This window comes from Podarcis melisellensis, assembly GCF_964234715.1.
Source record: "Podarcis melisellensis genome assembly, chromosome: 6".
NCBI classification, from domain to species: Eukaryota; Metazoa; Chordata; class Lepidosauria; order Squamata; family Lacertidae; genus Podarcis; species Podarcis melisellensis.
Genome location: NC_138538.1, coordinates 88682436 through 88706002, shown reverse-complemented (window position 1 = coordinate 88706002; position 23567 = coordinate 88682436). Strand labels below are relative to the sequence as shown.

General features: G+C 44.7%; 1 long non-coding RNA gene across 3 annotated transcripts; it reads right to left on the bottom strand.

Annotated features, from left to right (window-relative positions):
* Positions 1–12308: 12308 nt before the first annotated feature.
* On the bottom strand, positions 12309–23166 carry LOC309371902. Of its 3 annotated transcripts, XR_014169332.1 has the most exons (3): positions 22580–23166; positions 21038–21222; positions 12309–12713 (listed from the first exon to the last, which is right to left on the bottom strand). It is a non-coding gene; the product is annotated as an uncharacterized lncRNA (long non-coding RNA). The 3 variants fall into 3 exon arrangements; XR_014169333.1 differs by lacking the exon at positions 22580–23166 and having other exon boundaries at positions 21038–21764; XR_014169334.1 differs by lacking the exon at positions 22580–23166 and having other exon boundaries at positions 12309–12653; positions 21038–21764.
* Between the last annotated feature and the right edge of the window lie 401 nt (positions 23167–23567).

Genomic DNA, 23567 nt, shown 5'->3' with positions numbered 1-23567 from the left:
AGTAATAACTAATGGTGAGGATTTGCTGAACTAAAAATTTGAATTGGAATACAAAAAGGGGAGGCGAGAGGAGGTCTGGGAAATAAGTTAAAAGAAAATAAGTAAATGGAAAATTTATGTGTTTTTAATTGTTTTTATTTTGTATTTTTGTTATCTTTTATTTTTGTCTTTTATAATGTATTATTTTTGAAATGTTAATAAATATTCATTAAAAAGAAAAAAGAAACACTCTATTGCGCCGTGCGCATGGGCAGAAGCAGCACCTCTGCTTATGGAATTTTTGAGGTGCATACGGACCCCAGAATGAATTCCATTCATATCCAGAGGGCCCACTGTATTAGGAAGAAAAGGGGGGAAGAGGTGGAGGGGGGCATGGTGAGTGGGAGTGGGGTCGGGTGGCAATGCTTCTATTCTGCTTAATGTATGTGTGGGCTTTTGTGTCAGCGTCGCTTGTGTGGGTTCTGTTTACTACAAATAAAAACATCCTAAAGATCCCAGGCCACAGAGAGGTTAGGCTGGCCTCAACCAGAGCCAGGGCCTTCTCGGCCGCGGCTCCAATCTGGTGGAACGCTCTGTCACAAGAGACTAGGGCCCTGCGGGACCTGACATCTTTCCGCAGGGCCTGCAAGACAGAGCTGTTCCACCAGGCCTTTGGTCAGGGCGCAGCCTGACCCCCCTCCTCTGGCAATCGGCAATCTACACAGAATTTGCTTGATGGTTGCCATTAATTTGATTTTAATTTGATTTACTTAATTTTTATAATGAATGCTTTTAGAATGTCGGATTATTTTGATTGTTAGCTGCCCTGAGCCCAGCTTCGGCTGGGGAGGGCGGGATATAAATAAAATTTATTATTATTATTATTATTATTATTATTATTATTATTACTTGCTTGTGTTCCTTTGGTGGTGAGAGAGGTTGGGGTTGGCCTCAGGTGCGGTTGTTTGTTTGTGATTGGCTGTGGTGAACTTTGTTTTTGTGGGAATGTTCAGGGAAGCAGGAGAAGATATATTATTTATTAATATCCTTCCTAACTTGCCTTATCAAGTCCCTTTACTTAGCAGAGTGCATTCCCCTTTTAACACACAGCGGCTAGCTGTTTGCAGGCTTGTTTAAGCCTCTCACTATCACTGTTGTTATTGTTTAGTCGTTTAGTCGTGTCCAACTCTTCATGACCCCATGGACCAGAGCACACCAAGCACTCCTGTCTTCCACTGCCTCCCACAGTTTGGTCAAACTCATGCTGGTAGCTTCGAGAACACTGTCCAACCGTCTTGTCCTCTGTCGTCCACTTCTTGTGCCCTCAATCTTTCCCAACATCAGGGTCTTTTCCAGGGAGTCTCATGAGGTGGCCAAGGTATTGGAGCTTCAGCTTCAGGATCTGTCCACTCAGGGCTGATTTCCTTAAGAATGGCTCACTATCATACAACTGATTATTGTATTGTATGTTCCTGGTAAGTCCCCTTTTTATCCCTCTCAAAAGAATAAACAAACAACAATCTTATTTAAAGTTAATAAAAGAAGTTTACTCACAACATCATCAGTTCACAGTTGGATCCCTGAAGCCAGGCTTAGTTACAAAGTATATACATGTGGTATTATCCCATATGGGAATAATCCCAGTGTCCTCTATTGGCTGAAAGCCAATAGAGCATCTCTAGCTAAAAAGCTGTTGCACCTATAATGGAGGAGGTCAAAGAGAGAGAGAGAGACTGCTGTGTACCTTGTGCTTCTGTTACCTGCACAGATAAGGTCATGCCCACCTCTTGTTGTTGCTTAGTCGTTTAGTCGTGTCCGACTCTTCGTGACCCCATGGACCAGAGAACGCCAGGCACCTCTGTCCTCCACTGCCTCCCGCAGTTTGGTCAAACTCATGCTGGTAACCTCGAAAACACTATCCAACCATCTCGTCCTCTGCCATCCCCTTCTCCTTGTGCCCTCCATCTTTCCCAACATCAGGGTCTTCTCCAGGGAGTCATCTCTTCTCATGAGGTGGCCAAAGTACTGGAGCCTCAGCTTCACAATCTGTCCTTCCAGTGAGCACTCAGGGTTGATTTCCTTCAGTATGGAGAGGTTTGATCTTCTTGCAGTCCATGGGACTTTCAAGAGTCTCCTCCAGCACCATAATTCAAAAGCATCAATTCTTCGGCGATCAGCCTTCATTATGGTCCAGCTCTCACTTCCATACATCACTACTGGGAAAACCATAGCTTTAACTATACGAACCTTTGTTGGCAAGGTGATGTCTCTACTTCTCAAGATGCTGTCTAGGCCTGTCATTGCCCTTCTCCCAAGAAGCAGGCGTCTTTTAATTTCGTGGCTGCTGTCACCATCTGCAGTGATCATTGAGCCCAAGAAAGTAAAATCTCTCACTATCTCCATTTCTTCCCCTTCTATTTGCCAGGAGGTGATGGGACCAGTGGCCATGATCTTCGTTTTTTTGATGTTGAGCTTCAGACCATATTTTGCGCTCTCCTCTTTCACCCTCATTAAAAGGTTCTTTAATTCCTCCTCACTTTCTGCCATCAAGGTTGTGTCATCTGCATATCTGAGGTTGTTGATATTTCTTCCGGCAATCTTAATTCCAGCTAGGGATTCATCCAGCCCAGCCTTTCGCATGATGAATTCTGCATATAAGTTAAATAAGCAGGGAGACAAAATACAGCCTTGTCGTACTCCTTTCCCAATTTTGAACCAATCAGTTGTTCCATATCCAGTTCTAACTGTAGCTTCTTGTCCCACATAGAGATTTCTCAGGAGGCAGATGAGGTGATCTGGCACTCCCATTTCTTTAAGAACTTGCCATAGTTTGCCGTGGTCGACACAGTCAAAGGCTTTTGCATAGTCAATGAAGCAGAAGTAGATGTCTTTCTGGAACTCTCTAGCTTTCTCCATAATCCAGTGCATGTTTGCAATTTGGTCTCTGGTTCCTCTGCCTCTTCTAAATCCAGCTTGCACTTCTGGGAGTTCTCGGTCCACATACTGCTTGAGCCTTCCTTGTAGAATTTTAAGCATAACCTTGCTAGCGTGTGAAATGAGATCCCCCTTCATGGATCACTGCCTTGCCGTGGCGAAGGGGCTTGAAGAACTCAGAGAAGCTATGAACTATGCCGAGCAGGGCACCCAAGATGAACAGGTCATAGTGGAGAGTTTTGACCAAACGTGATCCACCTGGAGGAGGAACCGGCAAGCCACTCCAGTATCCCTGCCAAGAAAACTCCATGGACAAAGACAACATGCCCACCTCTAGTCGCATACAAAGGAAGTATGTCCCAGCCCAGGAGGAAAGAGGAAGTTCCGACTGGCTGGACCAAACATCCCCTTGCATGTCCACTCTAGGAAAACAAGGAATGTTGTATTTGACTGCTACTTATGTATCACATCCCACAGTTTTCATGTGTGAGTAGGGTGGGTGGGTGTTTATGAATCAGGTTAGCCAGATTGATTCGTATGCTGTTGGCGGATTCTTGTTGTTGTCTTGTTGGGATGTGTATGTGATAAAGGGGATCCATACTGGGGTGAAGGCATCTTCTTCTATGTGCACCCTTCACTAAAGAAAAGAGCCCAGCTCCCATTATTTTGTGGCATCTTAATTTATTTTAATCAAGGCGTGGTGATTTTTTCCCCCCTTTCCAAAATTTTTGGCTTGCATTGCTTTTAGCGGACTTCAGAACAGATTTCTATTTCAATACAAAACAAGGAATAGAGGGGGGAGGGGGAGAGAAAGAGACATGCAGCTTTCCTTTATAGATATGTGAGGAATATAGTTCTGTAGAAAAACTGTAGAAAAGCCAAAGAGGTTGGTTTAAAACAGGGGTCAGCAAACTTTTTCAGCAGGGGGCCAGTCCACTGTCCCTCAGACCTTGTGGGGGGGCGGACTATATAGGGGGGGATGAATGAATTCCTATGGCCCACAAATAATCCAGAGGTGCATTTAAAATAAAAGGACACATTCTACTCATGTCAAAACACCTGGCAGGCCCCACAAATAACCCAGAGATGCCTTGTAAATAAAAGGACACATTCTACTCATGTCAAAACACGCTGAATCCCGGACTGTCCATGGGCGAGATTGAGAAGGCGATTGGGCCGGATCTGGTCGCCGGGCTTTAGTTTGCCTACCCATGGTTTAAAATCAAACAGATGGTAATCCTAGGGGAGGCTAATCCAAATCCTAGCCAAGCATATAGATAAAGGAGGCCTTGCTGCAGCAGAGCCGGCATAGCTTCTGCAAGGACAAGTCTTGTTTCACAAACCTATTACAGTTCTTAGAAAGTGTCAACAAGCATATGGACTAAGGACCCAAAAACATGCTATGCTGACATTGCACATGGCAGTGGGGGACCCATCTGATCGTAGCATCCTCTCACCCAGAGCTATCGTTTGTAATGTCATGAATGCATAAGATGCTTCCAGTACCAAACTGTAGCAGCACCTGCTGAAATGGAGAAGCACATAGTCTTCATGCTCCATCTATTTCTCTCCTTTTCTAAAGGGTGGCATACGGGACGTGGGTGGCGCTGTGGGTTAAACCACAGAGCCTAGGACTTGCCAATCAGAAGGTCGGCGGTTCGAATCCCCGCAACGGGGTGAGCTCCTGTTGCTCGGTCCCTGCTCCTGCCAACCTAGCAGTTTGAAAGCATGTCCAAGTGGAAGTAGATAAATAGGTACCGCTCCAGCAGGAAGGTAAATGGTGTTTCCGTGCGCTGCTCTGGTTCGCCAGAAGCGGCTTAGTCATGCTGGCCACATGACCCGGAAGCTGTACGCGGGCTCCCTCGGCCAATAAAACGAGATATAATAATAATAATAATAATAATAATAATAATAATAATAATAATAATAATAATAATAATAATAATAATTTATTATTTATACCCCACCCATCTGGCTGAGTTTCCCCAGCCACTCTGGGTGGCTTCCAATCAAGTGTTAAAAACAATACAGCATTAAATATTTAAACTTCCCTAAACAGGGCTGCCTTTTTAAAAAGAAGATAGCTGCTTATTTCCTTCACATCTGAAGGGAGGGTGTTCCACAGGGCAGGCGCCACTACGGAGAAGGCCCTCTGTCTGGTTCCCTGTAACCTCACTTCTCGCAATGAGGGAACCGCCAGAAGGCCCTTGGTGCTGGATCTCAGTGTCCAGGCTGAACGATGGGGGTGGAGACGCTCCTTCAGGTATACTGGGCCGAGGCCGTTTACGGCTTTAAAGGTCATGAGCGCCGCAACCCCAGAGTCAGCCACGACTGGACCTAGTGGTCAGACGTCCCTTTACCTTTAAAGGGTGGCATGCAAGATGTTGAAGGAACTGAGGCAGCTCTGAGACCATGTCAATAGCATCCTCCGCAGCCTCTGCGGAGGGGGGGAAACATGGAGTTTGCTCTGCAAGCTGAGCTCAGTTTCATTTTGGAAAACAAAAATGCCCAGATTTTGGCTCCACTGCTGGAAAGCTATTAGCAGGAAAGCGAGTGACAGCGGTTCAAGGTTAGAGAACTCCAGACGAGACCCTCAGGGCAGCGCAGCACCGAGGCGCCTCATAGACTTTTAACTGTTAATTTGCTGGACACTCACACAGCCCAGCCCTACAGCCTCCTTTAGATTGCAGCTGAGTGGAACCCATTAGCATTTTAAAATACTTGCAGAAATCAGAAGGGGAGACCGGTATTTGTGGAGGCCCATTACTCAGTGTACTTTCATGTGTGCCAAAGTTTGCTGGCATGGCTCGGAGTTTGATAGGGAACATCTGGGCAGCTGCTACAACATGGAGATTGGCTCAGAGCAGCGAACAAAAGGAGCTTGTGCAGAGAATGTGTGATGGGGGAAATGAATCCAAAGAGGGAAAGATCCTTAGGAAGAGAGCCCAGTGCCATGCCTGTGCTTTTCCTCTCAAAGGAACGCCACTAAAGCAGAGAGTTTAGTCTCAAGGATATGCAGAAGGGTTCTCATTTATTTTGTGTTTTTTGTTTAGCGCTATGGCTTTGTAGGGACACGGGTGGCACTGTGAGTTAAACCACAGAGCCTAGGGCTTGCCGATCAGAAGGTTGGCGGTTCGAATCCCCGTGACGGGGTGAGCTCCTGTCGCTCGGTCCCTGCTCCTTCCAACCTAGCAGTTCGAAAGCACATCAAAGTGCAAGTAGATAAATAGGTACCACTCCGGCAGGAAGGTAAACGGTGTTTCCGTGCGCTGCTCTGGTTCACCAGAAGTGGCTTAGTCATGCTGGCCACATGACCCGGAAGCTGTACGCCGGCTCCCTCGGCCAATAAAGCGAGATGAGCGCCGCAACCCCAGAGTCGGTCATGACTGGACCTGATGGTCAGGGGTCCCTTCACCTTTACCTTATAACTTTGCAAAATGATTCAAAGGGTCTGTGCTAAGCAACAATTGCATATATTAAAGAAATAACCATTTCCCCAATGCAAGGAATCACAAAATTTGTAATGCATGCACAGGCAAAGGGCCCCTGGACGGCTGAGTCCTGTCAAAGGCGACTATGGGGCTGCGGCGCTCATCTTGCTTTCAGGCCAAGGGAGCCGGCGTTTGTCCACAGACAACTTTCCAGGTGATGTGGCCAGCAGGACTAAACCACTTTCACCAGCTGTGAGTGTGCTGTGTCTGATATCCAAAACAGTAACAAAACCAGATTCATGTTTTTTTAAAATAAAAACTCATGTCTTCTTTGCATGCTGGGGCAAAATGGTCCCTCTTCTGTTTAAATAAGCACTTAACAATTTACTCTAGCAGGAAAATATTATTATACTCATAAAGGTAAAAAGGTAAAGGACCCCTGGACGGTTAAGGCCAATCAAAGGCGACTATGGGGTGTGGCGCTCACCTCGTTTTTAGGCCGAGGGAGCCGGTGTTTGTCCACAGACAGCTTTCCGGGTCATGTGGCCAGCATGACTAAACCGCTTCTGGTGCAACAGGACAGCAGGATGGAAACCAGAGCACATGGAAATGCCATTTACCTTCCCACCACAACAGTACCTATTTATCTACTTGCACTGGTGTGCTTTGAACTGCTAGGTTGGCAGAAGATGGGACCGAGCAATGGGAGCTCACCCCATCACAGGGATTCGAACCGCCAACCTTCTGATCAGCAAGCCCAAGAAACTCAGTGGTTCAGACCACAGCTCCATCTTTGTGTGAGTGGCGGGGGTAGCACTCTGGCCAATAAAATGTGGGTCACATCAGCCCTCAGAGTAGCTCTGTGTTGTTAATACCTGTATTGTTGGGAGCGGGACTGACAAGAGAGTATTGTATGATAATCCTGCAATGTTGTCAAAGTGTTGTCGCCCCGTATCCTGAAGTGGTAAGTTGTTTAGGGCTCATGCAATGGGGGTACAGTAGCAGTACTGCCGTAGCAGCACTGTGGCGAGGAGGTTATTATTTGCCTTCCCACCCTTTGGGTGGGGGGAGCAGAGAGACTCTGGCAAGTAGGTTTGATTGGTTCACAAAAACAGTCTGAAAGCTATCAGGCTTACATTAAGGCTTTCTGGGAGATGATCTATAATGAAATGAAAAAGGTATTTAAATATACCTTCCTGAAGAAACCAGAGGCCTTTCTCCTGGGCATGGTCGGCCAATTGGTGCCAAAGAAGGATAGAACTTTCTTTATGTATGCTACAACAGCAGCAAGAATACTCATCGCAAAGTATTGGAAGACACAAGATCTACCCACCCGGGAAGAATGACAGATGAAGGTGACAGAATATATGGAACTGGCGGAAATGACTGGCAGAATCCGAGACCAGGGAGAAGAGTCGGTGGAAGAAGATTGGAAGAAATTCAAAGACTATTTGCAGAAACATTGTAAAATTAATGAATGTTAAAATGATGTCGGATTGAAATGAAGCGGCCTTAGCGACAAGGTTAATAAGAATATGTAAAAATGGATTGATAACGGATGAAAATATAAAGTTATAATACGCTAAGATATAGAATTAAGATAAAAATAAAGAGGGTAAGGATTTGCTGAATTAACCATGTGAACTGGAATACAAAAAAGGGAGGTGTGAGGAGGTCAGGGAAATAAGTAAATGAAATCTAAGATATGAAAAGATTGATTTGTTTTTAACTGTTTTCTATTTATTTTTTCTGTATTTTGCATTTTTTCCCCTATGTATTTTTGTACTTTTTGTATTTTTCCTTTTTCTTCTTTTTTCTTCTGTAAAACTTTAATAAATATCTTTTTTTAAAAAAAAATGAAAGCTTACAGCCCCTCCCCTCGGAAGGCCAGATGCAGAAAAGGACAGAGAGGAAACGTTCTTTCATATGTGGTGGACTTGTAAACGGGTAAAAGAGTATTGGGAAAAATGAATTGGAAAAAATGTTTAAAAGTACTTTCCCAAAAAACCCAGAGTCCTTTCTGTTGGGGGTAATTCAGACTGAAATTCCCAGGTGTATGCTACCACTGTGACCCATGTTTTGCTAGCCCCAAAATGGAAAACGAGTGAGGTCCCAACTAAAGAAGAATGGGAACTTCACAGAATATGTACAACTTGCAGACTTAACATATAGAATAAGAGAAGAACAAGAAGAACATACGTTTAAATAAGATTGGAAAACGTTTATTGACAATATGGGAAATAACTGCGTACAGCTGAAAACGCTGGCAGAATTTATAATAATAATAATTTATTATTTGTACCCCACTCATCTGGCTGAGTCTCCCCAGCCACTCTGGGCAGCTTCCACAAAGACCAAAAACACACTAATATGTCATACATTAAAAACTTCCCTTCCCTTAAGATGTCTTAAGTTAAATTCAACAGTGTAAACAAGTTTTGATGGATGCAATAATGGAATATGGAACGGTATAGTTTTTGTAAAATATGCAGGGATTTATGATATGTAAAATGAACCATGGAAAGAGAAGAAGGGAAGCCACAGATATCTTAAGGATGTTTAAATGAGTATTTTAAATTGCAAAACAGAAAATTTCATAAAAATTATATCTATAAAAAACCAAAGAGGACAGGGCCCCTGCCCATTGGATGGTTGTGCGGAAGAGGGGATTTCAGCAGGTGTAGCTTGCAAGTCACTACTGAAACTTTGGGGTTCAGATACGGTTCACAGCGCCGTGGGGTGAGGAGGGAGTGACTGTGCTGAAAGAGAGACAGAGAGTCCAGCTGTGCACACTCACTCTCCTCCTGTCGATGTGCAAATGGGCTTCCTGGATCATAGCCACTGGCCAAATAAAGATTAAGGAAGAGATTGAACGAAGGAAGAAATGAGCTTTGTTTTTGTTTTTTGTTAAAAAGGAAAAGTTGTGAGGCCAAAAGAACAAGAAATGGGTTAGCGGGGGGGATGTGATTTGGGGGGTTGTGGCGAAATGGTCTCTTGGGAAGAGATGAGGCAACCTGAAGGACTAATTTAAAAGATGGCTATAAAGCTGAGGGAACACAACGAAAAGAACGGGTCGGGAGTGGGAAGACAAATAACGAGGAGTGTGTGCGGAGTGAGAAAGTCTGGAGGGAACGATAAAGGAAAGTCAGGAAAGGTAGGCTTGAGGAGAACCAGTCCGTTCCATTCCAATCTGACAAATGGTGGAGCGGATTCCACCATCTGCTCCAAACTTTGCACTGGTGAGTGTTTTTGTGCACTCTCTAAGACTTCTGCTGCACAAGGACCTGTGAAAGCAGCGCAAAAGGTAGGAGGGATGCTCCTTAGTGCCAGTGTGGTGTAGTGGTTAAGAGCGGTGGACTCGTAATCTGGGGAACCGGGTTCGCATCTCCGCTCCTCCACATGCAGCTGCTGGGTGACCTTGGGCTAGTCATACTTCTCTGAAGTCTCTCAGCCTCACTCATCTCACAGAGTGTTTGTGGTGGGGGAGGAAGGGAAAGGAGAATGTTAGCCACTTTGAGACTCCTTCAGGTAGTGATAAAGCAGGATATCAAATCCAAACAACTCTTCCTCCTCCTCCTCCTCCTCTTCTTCTTCTTCTTCTTCTTCTTCTTTTTCTTTTTCTTCCCAAACCAGCTCAACCTAAGGTCTGTCTTGTTCTGGGACAGGTCTACAATACCTCAAGGACCGCCTCTTTCCATATGAACCTACCCAGACCCTGAGATCATCTTCGGCAGCCCTCCTTTGTGTTCCTCCTCCTCAAGAGATCCAGAGGGTGGCAACACAAGAACGGGGCCTTCTCTGCAGTGGCTCCCCATCTGTGGAATGCTCTCACCTTTAGGCACCAGGCAAAAACATTCCTTTTAAACCAGGCCTTTGGTTGATCTGATCTAACTTCCTATATCCTTTTAAAATGTGGGTGATTTTTTTTGGGGGGGGGTGTTACTTGGTTGTTGTTTTTTATTTTGATTATATATATTGTGGTTTTTATATTGATCTTGTTCTGTGAACTGCCTTGAGACCTCTGGGTATAGGGTAGTATATAAATTCAATAAAGAAATAATAATAATAATAATAATAATAATACTGTCAAACTAATGAAGCTTAAGCTTCACAGCCCCTAATCCTGGAGAGCTCCAGAAGTGATTTTAGTCCTCATTACTTATCGAAATGGGGACGCGGGTGGCGCTGTGGGTTAAACCACAGAGCCTAGGGCTTGCCGATCAGAAGGTCGGCGGTTCAAATCCCCGCGACAGGGTGAGCTCCCGTTACTCAGCCCCAGCTCCTGCCAGCCTAGCAGTTCGAAAGCATGTCAAAGTGCAAGTAGATAAATAGGTACCGCTCCGGCGGGAAGGTAAATGGCATTTCCGTGCACTGCTCTGGTTCACCAGAAGCAGCTTAGTCATGCTGGCCACATGACCCGGAAGCTGTACACCGGCTCCCTCGGCCAATAAAGTGAGATGAGCGCTGCAACCCCAGAGTCGGCCACAACTGGACCTAATGGTCAGGGGTCCCTTTACCTTTACTTATCAAAATTGGGTCTAGTAGACCCAATTTGAGTCGCATGGCTCAAACTGATTGTTGTTGTTGTCTATATTTCAACATTCCCAAAGTTTGAGAGTCAGTAGTACAGATGCTGTAAAGGTAGATCGTCACAGTAAATTGGCTGTTCCGCTGAAGAGCGCTTAAATTCTTTATACGTATTGTCTCTAGAAAATGACATTGCAAGTGAGCTCTCCTAGGATGAAACTGTACATGAAAGCTCTGAGTTTGATAAAATCCCTTCCAGGTCAGAATGGTTACAAAAATTAGTTGAATGTGCAGAGCTAGCCAGATTAACCGAAAAAATGAAAGATAATTCAAAACAAGTATTTACTGCAAAATGGGAAGTTTTCAAAACATGTCTTAAGAACATTTGTTGTAGCATGATCTCGGTCGCTGCCTTCAAATAACTTCTGTAGCTCTACTAAGTAGGAAACAAGGACACAGGAGAAATAATACTTTATTATAAAATGAATGGATAGGTTTTTCCAATAAGTTAGTAAATACTAAATGAAGTATAGTGACGGCAATAAAGTTAGATGTACTTTAAGAAGATTTATTGTCAGAACATATGAGTTTATTTTTTTGTTTCTTTGTTGGTGCTTAAGCATGATAAAACATATTAAAAAATTAGTAGAAAAATAAAGCTCTGGGATTTCTAAATTGTAGGCAGCAACCACTTTCCACCAGGGAAGACTAAAAGAAGAAGATTCAAAGTGAACCTTACTCTACTCCACCAAGTGTCAGTCATGTTTATGACTTCATTCACTAGCTAACAACACTGAAAGGTGGCAGTGGGCTTGTTTTTCACAAAACGATTGGGCAGAAAAGTGTTTGCACACTTGCACTGTACACAGTGGCGTAGCGTGGGGGGTGCAGGGGGGGCCTGCCGCACCGGGTGCAACATATGGGATTAGGGGGCGCAAATCCATGGGTTAGGGGGCGCAAATCCATGGGTTGGGGGCGCAAATCCATGGGTTAGGGGGCGCAAATTACTTTCCTTGCCCCGGGTGCTGACAACCCACGCTACGCCACTGCCTGTACAGTGACAGATCTGGGGGCATGGGCGTAGACAGGGGGCAGGGAGGGGCAGCTGCCCCCCAATCAATAAAAACACATCGCTAACTGAGGTTCTGGTCCCCCTAACCAAAGGCTTGACCCCTCCCCCCAACAAAAATCCTGGCTACGCCCATGCCTGAGGGTCTCAAATTTCAGCGGCCCCTGTGCAGCGTGAAAAATCTGTGCCCCCCCCCATTTATTGTGCTTCATTCTAAATCTAACATCCCCTGAGGTGCCCCCGAGGCTCAGCATCCATGGGACCAGAACAGTTTCTTTTTAAAAAATAATATTTTTTTTTGCTCAATTTCCACATAAATTATCAAACCGTATAATCACCTACATAACCCCCCTTTTATTCCCCCCCTCTCCCCCCCCAAGGACTTCCCTCAGCTCCTCTCCCTGATTTCGCTGCACATATTTTCTCTGCATATTATAAAATTGTATATATCCTTGCATATCTGTCCATCATGTTATCAATCAATAAATTTGTGTATGTTTATTCAAAACCTGCCAAGGAGTCCAGTTCATTTTGTTGTGTTTTTAAATCATTTGTATAAAGTTCCCATTCCCCCTTGAAATCACAGTTGTTCTTGTCTCACAGTTTGTATGTCAATTTAGCCAGTTCTGCATAGTTCACCAATTTCTCTTGCCACTGTTCTTTTGTCGGGGTTTCCTCATTCTTCCATCCTCGTGCTATCAAGACTCTTGCCGCTGTTGTAGCATACATAAATAAGTTCCTTATTTTCCATGGCAGGTCTTGTCCTACAATCCCTAGCAAAAATGTTTCTGGTTTTTTTTAACCAATGTCATTTTAAACATTTTCTTCAATTCATTATATATCATTTCCCAAAAATTTATTTACATTCCCACAACATATGTTAAAAAGTCCCTTCTTTTTCTTTACATTTCCAACAAATGTTAGAGCCGGTTTTATAAATTTTTGCTATCTGTACTGGTGTTATATACATCATTTTCATATAATTTTTGGGACCAGAGCAGTTTCACTCCCCTAAATCTGCCTCTGCCTGTTACCTGTGTCCTATAAGGGCTACCTAAACTATACTGAAGGGACATGGGTGGTGCTGTGGGTTAAACCACAGAGCCTAGGACTAGCTGATCAGAAGGTCGGCGGTTCGAATCCCTGCGTCAGGGTGAGCTCCCGTTGCTCGGTCCCTGCTCCTGCCAACCTAGCAGTTTGAAAGCACATCAAAATGCAAGTAGATAAATAGGAACCACTCCAGTGGAAAGATAAACGGCGTTTCTGTGCGCTGCTCTGGTTCGCCAGAAGCGGCTTGGTCATGCTGGCCACATGACCTGGAAGCTGTATGCCGGCTCCCTTGGCCAATAAAGCGAGATGAGCATTGCAACCCCAGAGTTGGCCACAACTGGACCTAATGGTCAGGGGTCCCTTTACCCTTTAAACTGTACTGACTCTTGCATTGAATCCAGACCAGCTCATGGTTCCAAAGGACTACAATGTGGAAGGGAAGGGAAGGATCCAAATCACTTTGGATTCCTGCCCTATGTGGCCCTCAACCTGTGACTTCCAAGAGAAAGAGGTTGTCTCTCAACAGAAACAGATTGCCCATCCCTGCCTCAGAATAATGGAGTCGAACTACGAACCCTTTCCCCAAAAGGACTGCAGCTGTGTCATGTTCCAAGCTGCAAGAGGCAGGAAATGTTCCTGTTACACTCAGAGTACTTGAGGTTTTATGATATCATTATGCAAAAGTGTTTCTTTTTGTCCCTTTTACTTTCTCATAATTCAAAAGGGGGCGAAAGGGGTCAAACTCCCCCCCTCCCCTGATGAACATTGGGCAGGGGCCAAGCATGCAAAGCAAATGTTTCAAAAAGTTATGGGCTTGTGAAAATGGCGGTTATAATGGAAACTGTTTTACAACATTCATTATATCAGCACGAAGCATGCCCGTTGTAACACACGACATAATCAAGAGCTTGTCATCATTGAGCCGAGCTGTTAATTAACTACAGGGAACGCTGCAATCAATTCTTTGCAAGCGAGCTACACGCATGCTTTTAAAGAGCATTTCATAATATCTGTTTCAAAGGGAGTTTTGAAGATGTTCTGGAATAAGATAAACACCAGGCAGAATAGTAATGCTTCCTGGCGTAGTTCACTGGCACAATCCACTTCTTGAAAAGGAGGAAAGGAACTTTGTGTAATCAGGCAACAGTGATAATATTTTATTTGGATCGAATCCAGCAAATTCGGAATCGGAGTTCATACCTTAAAAACTGAATGGGTGCATATAATCTGTGTACAGTATGTCATTCAGGCACAAAAAATAGAGAGAGCACAATTAACAGCGCTCTTCCTTTCCTAACTGTCCAGTCCAAACTCCTCTTGACACCACCAAGCACAACACTTTTCTGCAAAAGGTATAATTTATTTTTCTTTTCTTTTTAAAATAAAGCACATGCATCCTTGGACACCTGCCATCCAGCAAAATTCTATAAGTCATATGATTCTATGGTTCTTCGATTTGGAGTGAGGGGTGGATAGCAGACAAGTACATAGATAGCAGTCAAGTACAACATTCCTTGTTTTCCTAGAGTGGACATGCAAGGGGATGCTTGGTCCAGCCAGTCAGAACTTCCTGTTTCCTCCTGGGCTGGGACCATAGCTGTCAACTTTTTCCTTTTTTTAAAGGGACATTCACTTATTCCGAATAGGATTCCTTGCAAGAAAAGGGAAAAGTTGACAGCTATGGCTGGGACATTCTTCCTTTTGCATGTGACTAAAGGTGGGTGTGACCTTACCTGTGCAGGTAACAAAAGCACAAGGCACACAGCCCTCCTCCCTCTCTCTTTGACTTCCTCCATCATTGGACCGGCAGCTTTTTAGCTAGAGATGCTTCCAGCCAAAAGAGGACAAAGGGATTATCTCCATATGGTATAGACCCAGATGTACATACTTTGTAACTAAGACTGCCTTCAGGGATCCAACTGTGAACTGATGATGTGAGTAAACTTCTTTTATATTCTTTAAACAAGATTGTGGCGTGTTCATTCTTTTAAGTGGGATATAAGGGGACTTACCAGGAATCTAATAGTAAGGGGCTTAAACAAGCCTGCAACCAGCTTTCAGCCATGCGTTATAGAACTTGCTAGCGCAAGTTAGGAAGGATATTAATAAACAATATATCCTCTCCTGCCTCCCTGAACATTCCCACAGGGGGTAGGGTAATCCTGATGTATATTTTGCTATAGGAGTCTTAATTTTGTCAGAATTGAGAATACACTTGAAAAGTTAATGCTAAATACATTACTTCTGGTAAATGAGCCACCATAGCCGATAGAAGGCCATGAAAATTTGTGTCTCAGGCTTTTTAGACATGGTTACCCATGTGCTATCTGAAACCAAAGACACACATTGGTTGCCAGACATGATTTTCTTTTTCCAGCTCTCCCACCCCACTAATATGACCGAACAATCTCACAACTGGCACATTCCCACTAAATATGAGTTTATTTGGCAACATTCATGAAGATTTGGTAAAAATAAGCACATTGTATTGCACTACGGAATACAGTATATTTTACGCCATTTGTTCTTCTTAACCTTTCTATTATTGTGATTATGGTTATTTTATTACCTTGTAATTTAATCAGGGCCGTCTTTAGCCAGGGGTGCAAGGGGTGCGGGGCACCCTCTCAATTGGCGGCAGTGAAAAACAATGGAGCGAAAGTCCCCGCCCCCTCCTCCATCACTCTGTTACTCCGTAGCATCAAATATTCCTGACGAGTCAGGAAACTAAAGCAGTTATTTTTGCTGCATCGTTGTTACAGGTGAGCGATTTTCTTCCCCCAAAAAAGCTCAACAACCTTGAGTTCACCCCCCCAAAAAATAAATAATGGGGGGGGGCAGCTAAACTAAATTTGTTGGCGCTGGGCAGGTCTTTGCACCCTGGCGGTGCATATGCTAAAGACGGCCCTGAATTTAATTCTTCCTGTTTTGTGGTTGTTTTTAAGTAAAGAGAGGGTGAACCTATGGGATCAGCAGCTTGCCACAATCAACCCGTTGGAACTTTCTTCTCTATTAGGGCTGGTGCTGTGATGATTTTATTGCAGCAATCAGTATGTAATCTTTTATATGTATCTCTTGTCTATGTATATGTATATAATAAAAGGGGGATCATACAAACCCTTCATTACAATAAAATTATATGTGTGGGTGGATCTACGCACAGGAAAAAACCGTTATAAATAAGTCAGAAATAAAATTGTTATAACAAAAGAAAAAAACCCCTATGTAAAAACTCAATAGAAAGGTTTTGAGCTTTCTGGCGCCATCTGGTGTTGCATGTTTATAACACATTCAAATCACTCTTTTTTTTTACTAATGTAGCTGAGTCCTGTGTGTCTGTAGGTAAGTAATGCCCTGTGGACTGTCCAGAAAATTGGCTTCCCAGATAAATTTGTGAACATCATTCAGCTCCTCCATGATAATATGACAGCAACAATCGCAAGTAACAATGGCTCTCACAGTGGGATCAGGTGTTAAACAGGGTTGCATTATCGCCCCAACTCTATTCATTATTTTCATCCCCATGATCCTACACTTTGTCAAAGGGAAACTCCCCTCTGGAGCAGATATCATATATTGAACAGATGGAAAGCTCTTTAATCTGAGCAGGCTGAAAGCAAAGAGTAAGGTTACCGTAACTTCCATCTTAGAACTTCAGTATGCTGGTGACAACGTAGTGTGTGAACGCTCAGAGGATGACCTCCAAACCATCCTAAATATCTTTGCAGAAGCCTATGAAAGCTTGGCCTATCAGTCAACTTCCAAAAAAAGCCAAAGTGCTGCACCAACAAGCACAAAACAAACCCTCTGCAGTGCCACAAGTCCAACTCAATGGTGTAACGCTGGGAAATGTTGGTCACTTCTCCTACCTGGGCAGTTATTTTTCAACACTGATGCCAAAATCCAGCATCACCTTAGCTCTGCAAGTGCAGCTGTCTCCCGATTGAAGTGCAGAGTTTTTGCGGACCGGGAGATTCGCAGGGAAACCACAATGCTTGTTTACAAAGCTATTGTACTACCAACCTTACTGTAGGCTTGTGAAACGTGGACCACTTATAAATGCCATCTCCAGCTCCTTGAAAGATGCCATCAACGGTGTCTCTGAAAATTTTTACACATCACTTGGGAAGACAGGCGAACTAATGCCAGTGTACTGGAAGAAGCAAAGGTCACCAGTGTTGAAACGATGATTCTTCAACATCAACTTCATTAGACTGGTCACGTTGTTCAGATGCCTGATTATCATCTTCCAAAGCAACTACTCTATTCTGAACTTGAAAATAGAAAGTGGAATGCTGGTGGTCAACAAAAGAGGTTTAAAGACTCTCTCAAGGAAAAAAAAGTATAAACACTGACAACTGGGAAACACTGGCCTGCGAGTGCTCCAACTGGAGAACAGCCTTTACCAAAGGTGTCGTAGGCTTTGAAGACACTCGAACTCAGGACGCAAGGCAGTAACATGCTGAGGCACACTTGGCAAACCCTCACTGTGATCAACTCCTGCCCAGAAACCTATGTCCCCCCTGTGGAAGGACATGTGGATCCAGAATTGGCCTCCACAGTCACTTACGGAAGAAGAAGAAGAGTTTGGATTTGATATCCCGCTTTATCACTACCTGAAGGAGTCTCAAAGCGGCTAACATTCTCCTTTCCCTTCCTCCCCCACAACAAACACTCTGTGAGGTGCGTGGGGCTGAGAGACTTCAAAGAAGTGTGACTAGCCCAAGGTCACCCAGCAGCTGCATGTGGAGGAGCAGGGAAGCGAACCCAGTTCACCAGATTACGAGTCTACCGCTCTTAACCACTACACCACACTGACTCACTGTTAAAATCATGTTCATGGAAGACAATCTTACTCGGCTATGTGGGATCGCCAAAGAAGAAAAAAAACCAGTACAGACAGAACTTACTTGGAGGCACAAACCGTATTTTTCGCTCCATAAGACGCACTTTCCCCCTCTTAAAAAGTAAGGAGAAATGTGTGTGCGTCTTATGGAGCGAATGCAGGGGGGAGGCAGGCAGGAAAAGCCCCCAGAGCCACACACAAGCTCCAAGCGGCTCTTGGGGGTTTTCTCCAGGAGGGAGAAGGGACTGGCGTGGCCAGTCAGTCCCTTCTCCCTCCTCGTAGAAAAGCCCGCAGGAGCCGTGTGCTCCTTAAAGGGTGCGCAGCTCCTGTGGGCTTTTGCAGGAGGTGGGGGAATTGCCATAGCTGCGTGCAGCTTCTCCCGGCTGGAGAGGCTGCGCGCGACTAAAGAGGAAGCCAGGACAGCGAGCGGGATCCTGCTGGCTTTGCTCTTTGGGGCTGGGGGGGGGGAACCTGGGCTTCCCCCGGCAGCCCTGAGAAGCTTTGGGAGAAGCAGAAAGGCTAATATATTTTTCTTGATTTCCCCCTCTAAAAACTAGGTGCACCTTATGGTCAGGTGCGCCTTATGGAGCGAAAAATACGGTATATAGAAAAAGTGAAATACTTCCAGTGGGGTCGAAATTCAGTTACTCTTATCTTCCCCTCATTGCTTAGAGTGGAAGAGCAGTGACTGGCTTGCGCTAGGATCCCACTTATCTGGAAGCAGACTCCAAGCCAATAGTTTAACGTCAAGTAACTTTTGCACATGGCTTCAGGCGCTTGTTCTGCTGAATGCTCACTGTGCATGTTCACAGTCTTATTCAGCATTCTGAGCTAAATTCCCCTCTCTGGGAAATGGCACTCTGTTTGAAACACAGCTGAGTAGCACAAGAGAATAGCTCTGCATTAGGATGCTTCAGCTGAGATTCTTACCTTGCGAGGGGTTAAGTTAGATGGCCTTCAAGGATCCTTCCAACTCTAGATTTCTATGATTCGAGGTTTTGCATTCCCAACAAAGGAACTTTGATGAGGTCACTAATTTATGCAAGGTTACAGAATTTCAGAATTTGGGTCCACTTAAGCCTCTCCTCTTTCCAGAGGGGAGGAGTTGTGAGTGGGAGCCATTTCCTGCGTCTGCAGGGGGCATTCCGGCCCCTGCTCAGCTGACTTGGCTGCCATGCCACGCCCCCTAGCAGCCAGCCATTCAGGTGAAGGCTTGGGGGCGGGGTTTAGCTGCTCAAATGTGGCCACGGCAGCGCTTCCCTCTCATTGCGTTACTGGGTTTCGTCGGATCACCCACTCACCCTCCTTCTGGTTCATTGCTTTGTTATTTACCTTGCTATGGACCTGTGGTTGGTTGCCTTGGTTGTCCAAGGGGCCCGGTAGGAATTTTTATCCAACTGGCAAATTGGCACCAGCCACTAGGTTTTTCGCCTAAAAGTAAAAGGTAAAGGGACCTCTGACCATTAGGTCCAGTCGTGACCGACTCTGGGGTTGTGGCACTCATCTCGCTTTATTGGCCGAGGGAGCCGGCGTACAGCTTCCCGTTCATGTGGCCAGCATGACTAAGCCGCTTCTGGCGAACCAGAGCAGCACACGGAAAAGCCGTTTGCCTTCCCGCCAGAGCGGTCCCTATTTATCTGCTTGCACTTTGATGTGCTTTCGAACTGCTAGGTTGGCAGGAGCAGGGACCGAGCAACGGGAGCTCACCCCGCCACAGGGATTCAAACTGCTGACCTACTGATCGACAAGTCCTAGGCTCTGTGGTTTAACCCACAGGGCCACCCGCATCCTGGTTTTTTCGCCTACCTCGTAGGAAATCATCACAACTTTTTAGGTATTAACGATTAGGCATTGGAATATGTTTGTGTATTGGAGGGCAGGGTGTGGCCATCGCCTACCCCTCCACTTTATGGGTATTCCGTTAAAGGAATCCAGTGGTCGTGGATCCTGTCCGACGCCCTTGCTGGTGGCTAGGGCCATGGGACGTCCCCCCGGTGACATCAGGGGGAGCTTACAGTTGTATTTGCAACAACAGGCTCCTCCTACTGGTGGTTAACCCTTGTTAGTGTTATGTACTGAAGTTCTCACCCTGGGCCAGCAGGGGGATACTGTAGATAGTTATGCAAATGAAGGATCGAAAGTGACATTCAGTGATTGGATAGTTTGTATGCAAATGAAGAATCGAAAGTGACGTTCAGTGATTGGCTAGTTACAGAAAATGGTTACTGTTGTGTTCTAGTGGAGCTCTATATAAGCAGGCTGACTGAGCTCCTCAGATCAGTTCTGTTCCAGCTTACAAATAAAGAGCTGCTTTGGAAGAATCGCTGTTTCGTCTGATATGTTCGCCCACAACTTAACAGTTAGACTCACCCCTTCCTGAGGGGGTGGAGTCATGCTCTGTTGTTTTATCCAATGCCTAAGCCAATACCTCTCACATGCTGTAATCAATAAAGTCATGGCCTTTATTAGCCCATTAACCATTAACCTATTATACTGCGTCCATGTGTCTTTCTTATCCTTGTGACGACCTGGGATTCGGACTCAGAGGCTGAACCGGAGGAATCTCAGCCGGCACAGGAGTCCCCGCCTCCAAAACCAGCTGAGCCGGGGCTAGGGCCTGATCCTGAAGGTTCCTCACCTGTGCTGGATCCTCAGGTGCAGGCACCAGCTGAGTCTGCTCTGGCTCCTGAGGGGGTGGAGGACCCATTGCCTGCGGGTGCTCCACTCTCAGCCCCGTCAGAGGAAGCTGAGGTTGCCTCTGGGTCCGGTAACCCTCCAGCCTCTCCTGAGCTGCGGAGGCTCAGGGCAGAGAGGCGGAGGGAACTAAGTTCCCGCAGGAGGAGTGCTCGCCTCCAGGCCAGGAGAGGCGAGTCACCTGTGGACTGGGGCCGCCCTATGCTTCGGGGCAGATAAAAGCCAGCCAGCCCCAGTCCCAGGTTGCGGGAGCAACATTGTTGGTAGCCCGTTCCTGCCTGCACCCTGTCCTGCTCTTCTGCCAGAGTTCCTGACCTCACCCGACTCCCTGCCTTGGACCCCACTTCAGCTTTGACGGACAGCCTCCATACCACACCCTCGACCTCAGACTGGACTCAGACCTCGCCACACGGTTTACCCTCGGGACCAGCACAATCTTAAAGCGCATCCTCGAATCACAACTTGTGTTTATGCACCCAACCCTGGGGGCATAAGTTTTTGGCCTACCTACATATTGAAGATAATGCCTCAGCTGTGACATAATCTGCTTTGACTCTCCCTTTATATTTGTATATTTGCTTCTGCAGTGTAAATTGCCTCTCAGCTGCCTTTTCTCTTCCTCTCTTCAGAGGTTAGTTTGTTTTCTTAGCACAATTATTGCCACGTGGCTTGCCTTTCTGCCTGGATCAAATCTGGAGAGAGAGAGGGAGATAAAGGACTGATAAAATCTAGCTGCACTATGAAATAAAGAGCAGACTCTCTTGGCTGCAGTGTAATCCCATCTGCTGCAAGAGTTGGTGGGTTTTACAGACTAATTTAGTATTTGAGCAAGCGCATTCGTTGCTTGGCTCTGCCTCTGAAAATATGTGCAGTTATCAATTAGAGCATAAATTCTTATAAGGCAGAGAGACTGCCAATCACTTAACAGGGTCTAGATTCCAAGCTGAAGTACAAAGCATGTTTTTATGTTGTGTCTTTCTTTAACGCACTTTGAATATTTCTAAGAAAAGCAGGATATGAATAAATCAACAATAATGACAACAGGTACATGCATTTTGCAAAGGGCATTCCTCTTTCCGCGATGCAGAAAAACTTGCCCTTTTCCCAGTGTAAAGTTGAGTACATCCAAGAGTGAGCCTCTAAATCTTGCTGAGAATCTTTTCCCAAACACCAAACTCATTTTACCAGACCCACGTTGGAATCTGAAAAGTTTGCCATGGTTAGCCCCAAAATGGAAAACAAGCGCTATCTTTCTTTCTTTTTTTCCTGTGGGTGATTTGTTTATGTATATAATAATAATAATAATAATAATAATAATAATAATAATAATAATAATAATATCTTTATTGTCATTGCCCCCTCTCGGGGACAACGAAATTACTTGGCTGCTCCATCCACCCAGGTAGGGCACTCCACACAAAATCAAAACAACTATAAAAACACTAATTAAAACAATACAGTATAATACAGCAAGGAAGATTAGATGACTTTCAAAGTCCTGGCTTCCCATTCAGGGCTGAGATCGCTCTGGAAAAGAAGCTGTTCTTAAGACAGCTCGTTCTTGTCTTCATCGTCCTGTATCTCCATCCCGACGGCAGGAGCTCAAAGAGACAGTGACCAGGATGCGATGGATCTTTTACTATGTCCAGTGCCTTCCTATGGCACCTTGTGGCATAAATCTGCTCTAAGGTGGAGAGTGGGCAGCCAACAATGCTCTCTGCTGCCTTAACAACTCTGCACAACCCCATCCTGTCCTGGGTAGTACAGCTTCCGTACCACACACATAAGCCATAAGTGAGCACGCTCTCAATGGCACAGTGATAGAAGGCAAGCAGCAGTTTCTGTGTGTGTGTGTGTGTGTGTGTGTACATGATAATATTTTATTAAGTTTTTGAAAAATTATATATATTAAAAAAAACCATTTCAAACATTAAAATTCAGAGTTCTTTCAAACCCTTAGACCTCCTTCCCTCCCTCCATGGTTCCATCTTTAAGATTAAATTTATTGCATCTTTTACCCTTATCTATCTATTATATAACCATAATTACCATTAAAAAATTCACATTACAAGTGTCTTTACTTCGGATCTTCCCCATCAGTTTCTCCATCTCCTCATACTCCATCAGTTTCACCTGCCTTTTTTTTTTTTTTTTTTTGGTACTTCTCCCTCTTTCCATCTCTGGGCTAGTAGCATTCTCACTGCGTCGTTGCATACATAAAAAGTTTTTTATCTTCTCTTGGAAAGTCTTCACCTGTTATTGTTGAATGGTTTCTTTAAATGTAAAGGTTCATCATTGTTCCACCCGATGTGTATGTCTTTAAGGGGCCAGAGCAAGGGCCAGAGCAAGATAACGAGACCCAGCTTTACAGCTGTGAAACATAGCAGGTGCCGCTGAGTTGTATTTGATTAAGGTGTGTCAGCATTTGGGTGTAGTATATAAGGAGGAGCACCTAGCTCTCCCATTACCCTGGGGGATGGGTTGGTGGTTGCGTCTGGTTTGTTGTTGATGTTGTATTTAGTGTAAATGGAGTTTTTGTTTTTCTTATTAAAACCTTGTTTAAGTTATTTTTGAGTCCCCTTTTAATGCATGGTCTCCCCAGCAAGCTCTCTGCAGCGCTACCATACTGCAAAAAGGCAACAGTTATACCTAGTAAAAAGGCTTCTGGTTTTTTGACAAATGTATTTTTAAATATTTTCTTTAACTCATTATATATCATTTCCCAGAAAGCCTTCACCAATGTGCATGTCCACCACATATGGTAGAAAGTGCCCTCTTTCTGTTTACATTTCCAACACATTTTATAGTTTGTTTTGTACATTTTAGCAATTTTGCTCGATGTTACGTAGATACCAACAATACATCATTTTCATATAATTTTCTTTCAACAAACAACATGCAGTAAATTTTATTTCTTCTTTCCATAACTTTTCCCAAGACGAAAGTTGGATATTATACCCAAAATCTCTAGCCCAATGTCAACTTCTTCGTCTTTGGTATGCCATTCTATTTTTTTTTTTTTAAAAAAAAATTAATT